The sequence below is a fragment of the Urocitellus parryii genome, chromosome 8 (assembly GCF_045843805.1).
Source record: "Urocitellus parryii isolate mUroPar1 chromosome 8, mUroPar1.hap1, whole genome shotgun sequence".
Taxonomy (NCBI): Eukaryota; Metazoa; Chordata; class Mammalia; order Rodentia; family Sciuridae; genus Urocitellus; species Urocitellus parryii.
In genome coordinates, this window is record NC_135538.1 from 43,295,370 (window position 1) to 43,300,071 (window position 4,702).

The 4,702-nt window shown below is 38.2% G+C and overlaps 1 pseudogene; it reads left to right on the forward strand.

The window, feature by feature from the left end:
- The first annotated feature begins 3,385 nt into the window (after positions 1-3,385).
- Positions 3,386-4,411, forward strand: LOC113186585 (membrane cofactor protein pseudogene; annotated as a pseudogene).
- The last annotated feature ends 291 nt before the right edge of the window (positions 4,412-4,702 follow it).

Sequence of the window (4,702 nt, forward strand, 5' to 3'; positions counted from 1 at the left end):
GCAAATACAGCCCCAAACTTCCTGCTGACCTCCATAGACATAGCCTCAGGTATATTCTGGCACCATCCTGGCCCCAGAAGCCCCACACTCCAGACTAGGTCACTGAAAACAGACTAAAAGCTTGCCCAAATATCAGACCAAGCCCACTGCCCTAGATTTTAATCCACAACATGAAGCCATCTTCCATAGTTCCTACCTCTGGGCCACCTCTGTGGACCCAGACTCTATACTCACTCCTGTGGACACAGGAGCCAGAACCATGCTAGTAAAAATGAGAATCAGAAAGGCTCTTTCAGATTCAGGACCATGTCCAACCCCACAGGTGTTCCCTTGCCCACACCAGCACAAGACCAGCACCCACAGATTGATATGAAGGCCCACCACAGTGCCAGATGGGTCCAAGTGAACTCAGTATACTGGTATGTTCCTCTACATGCTGGGAAATAATGAATAAACTCCTTAACACAAAGGACCTTCCTAGATTGGATTTTGAAGACATAGAAACATTAAGCTAATCTACAGCAAGCAGGGAGATTGAATCAGATTTTAAAAGTCTGCCATCAAAGAAAAGCCGAGGAGTGGAAGGCTTCACTGATGTATTCTATCAAATATATATTTTTAAAAACCTATTTTAACTGATACATAAATACATAAAATTATACATATTAATACAATTCCAAGTACCATTTATATTTATATATATAAACACTGAATAATGTTTAAGTAAGGTTTAAAAAGTCTAATATTTGTGATTTCTTCATGGGAAAACATTTAAGATCCTTTTTTGTGGCTTTTGAAATTGTACATTTTTTTGTTTTTTATTATAACCCTATTTTTCAATAGCACACAAAAACTCCATATTCCTATCTAACCATAAGTTAGCATCCATCAAACTTTCATCAGCACTTCAAAGTTCTAATAATCACAATCTACTCTTGAATTCAATGAGACCATTTTCTTTTTCTTTTTTTTTTTTTAATTCCTCATATCAATGACATCATGAAGTACTTCTCTTTCTGTGTCTGGCTTCTTTCTTTTTTCAGGGTAAGGGAAAAGGAGTTGAGGATCCAACCCAGGGCCCTGTATACACTATGCATACATTCTGAGACATGTCCCCACCTCTGGTTTATTTCACTTATAATATGGTCTCCAGTTCCATCCATGTTGTCAAACACAACAACATTTGTCATTCATAGCTGAATCATATTCCATTGTACATGTGTACTACATTTTCTTTGTTTATTTATCAGTTAAAAGACATTGTTTCCTCCTTTTGACTATTGTGAATAGTGCCACAAGGAAGGGAATCTATGTTTATCTGATGTACTTTTTTGCTTCCCTTTGATATATATTCAGTATTGGGTTTATTGGATCATACAGTACTTCTATTTTCAAATTTTTGAAGGAACTTCATACTATTTTCTTAATAACTATCCTAATGCATAGTCTCGCCAACAATGTGCAAGGTTCTCCTTTTCTGTAGATCCTCACTATCTGGTTTTTCTGTGTTTTCTTTTGAGTATTTTTTTAGTTGTAGGTGGACACAATACCTTTGCTTTGTTTATTTATGTGTGGTGCTTAGCATTCAACCCAGGGCCTCAGACATGCCAGATGAGCACTCTATTCAAATAGGAAAAATGCTGATCAGATTTGGAAATATGTATTGGGTGAATCTAAAGAGAGGTGGAAAACATTTTGTGCGTTGAGGTGAAACTGCTTGGTGAAGAACTGTAAACTACATTGTAACATGTATATAATTCTTCCTTCCTTCTTTCATTCCTTCCTTTGTTCCTCCCTTCTTCCCTTCCATCCTTTGAATTCTTTTTTTCTTTAAAGAGAGAGAGAGAGGAGAGAGAGAGAGAGAGAGAGAGAGAGAGAGAGAGAGAGAGAGAGAATTTTTTAATATTTATTTTTCAGTATTTGGTGGACACAACATCTTTATTTTATTTATTTTTATGCGGTGCTGAGGATTGAACATAGTGCCCTGCACATGCCAGGCGAACACATTAATGCTTGAGCCATATCCCCAGCCCTGAATTCTTAATAAGATACAAAAAAAGAACACAAGAAAGGTCAGAAATATTTCTAGGTTGATTTATTACAAGTAAAATGAGAAAGAAGTGGAAAAGGAAAGGAATGCTTGAATTTGGAGTGGAAAGAAAGGAATTTTCAAAACTGAGCCAAAACACAGTCAATTAGGTCACTTTCAGAGTGAAGCTGCTACAGTAGCACATTTTTTTCTTACACAGTTCAAGCTTGTTTTAGCCTCATTATCCTTTCTTTCCAAGGAAAAATAGATCTTTCAGCAGAAAGATGCAGAATGTTCCCCATGGTTTGTTGTTTAGAGAACTATGACATAGAGGTTGGTAAATGCTTTGGAAATATAGCTTATCTTTGGTACCTACATGCCTTATGACCTCTAGAGAGGAAAAACGCAGAGAAACAATCACAAATACATTGCACATATTCACAAGAAAATACACTGATATGGAGACTTGATAAATCCAGTGTAGCAGATGCTGCTGATGCCCCATATCTTATGCCTCACCCTACTTGAGATCTCTGGTAGTAGAAAGAAACAATCTTCAGTCACTGACAAATTTACACATCAAGTGTCCCATCTCTCTTCTTATTGTCCTGTTCAGAGGCATTTCTTGTAGGCATGCTGGAATTAATAAAGCACCATATATAAGAAAGGCTTTGAGAGATAATGGAATTTCCCTCAAGTAGAGGAGATATACTAATAAGCACATCGATGCCTTGGGTACTAATCTCTGTAGGCTAATTCTGAGTATGTTGCACATAGTTTCTTACAGAGATCATTGTGAGATTCAGCCTCCTGTTGCCTACAGGGGTAACTCCCATATTAAAACATCTTTTATTATTGGCTTTTCTTCTTTACCCATGTCGTTTCTCCAAGTTTCTCACTTGGGCACTCTAAAATCTTCAAAATGAACTACTTTCAAACACAGAGTTGCCTTGGAGTTTCATCTGGGGCAAACCTACATTGAAAAACCTAGTAAACCAATATCTGAGAATCTTTCTTTATCAGTTAGAAATATTGGGACAGGAAAACCTTATGAACAAAGATTGAGTCCTGGTGGTTTTAGTTAAGTGACACAAACCTCCCTGAATCTATCAGTGAGGTTACCTTAACATTGAGATCTCAATTCCAATACTGACATACTGACCAGGAGAGCACCTCTAAAACACTTTTTGTGACTTCCCTGGGTGTGTCATGACCACACCCACTCACATATAACTTTGGACACTTCCTGAGTCTGGGATTGTTGAGTTTGGTCACTAGACTCTGGAGGGACTCTGAAAACCTGCTCAGCTGGTTCTCGGTTTCTTCCTCATCTAAGGAAAAATAAGGAGATCCATGATGTGGGCTGGACCCACCCAACACTGCGGGAGCCCCTTTGCATTCCAGTGCTTCCTTCTGGTGGCCCTGGTGTTCTTGCTGTCTACTACATCCTCTGAAGCCTGTGGTGAGCCACCAACATTTGAAACAATGCAGCTCACTGGCCAATCTAAACCCCTTTATGAGGTCAGCGAGCAAGTACATTATGAATGTAAACCTGGATACAAGCGGAACCCTTCTTTGGCCACTTCTTCTACTTGTGGTGCAGACGGCACATGGTCCTCTCTTTCAAATGCTGCTTGTTCTAAAAAAACATGTCCAGTTCTACCAGATCCTGTTAATGGCCAAGTAAATGTACTTAATGGAAGCTTGGAGTTTGGTACATATGTTGAATTTGTTTGTAATGAGGGGTTTTATTTAATTGGTAAGCAAATTCTACGTTGCAAGCTTAAAGGATTGAATGTGGTTTGGAGCGGGGATCTCCCACAATGCGAAAAGATTTTGTGTGAACCGCCTCCACAAATAGAAAATGGAAAGTACACCCCAGAAGAAAAGGAAGTATTTGAATATTATGAAGTAGCAACTTATATGTGTAATCCCAATCCTGGATCAGATAAATTTTCACTCATTGGACAGAGCCAGATTCATTGTTCTGGCCCCGGACAATGGAGCAGTGACCCTCCTCAGTGTAAAGTGGTCAAATGTCCATACCCAGTAATTGAAAATGGAAGACAAATATCAGGATTTGGAAGTAAATATTACTACAATGCAATGGTTACGTTTGAATGTTTGAAGGGTTTTTACCTTCATGGAAGTGACTTGGTTGTCTGTGGTAGAAATAGTGCTTGGGAACCCCCAATTCCAACATGTTCTACAGAAGCATCTCCTACCAATACAAAACAGCCTTCCAATGCAGAATCTGCTGCTTTTACAACAACTCCAATTACTTCACAAAAATCTCGTCCAAATGAAGGATCACTTACGTGTGAGGATTTAGATGAATGGATCCTTGCTTTGATTTTTATTACTTTGTTGGAGTTACAATAATTGACATCCGAGGATACAGATGTCTTCAAAGCAGGAAGAAAAGGAAAACAGAACCAACCACCCCAACAGAACAATGGTTTCCACAAACTGGTTTTCAAGTTTTTTGGAATTCTATTAAAATCATCAGCTCTAAAATAGTTATTCTCATAAATAAAATAGTTATGCTTATAAATGCAACGCTCACGTCAAAGCTAACATTTTCATGTGGTTTAAATATGCTCATCATACTTTAAAGCTTCTTGTATGTCAAGGTATGAATATATTCCCTGTTTTCCCCTAAATAACACTTGC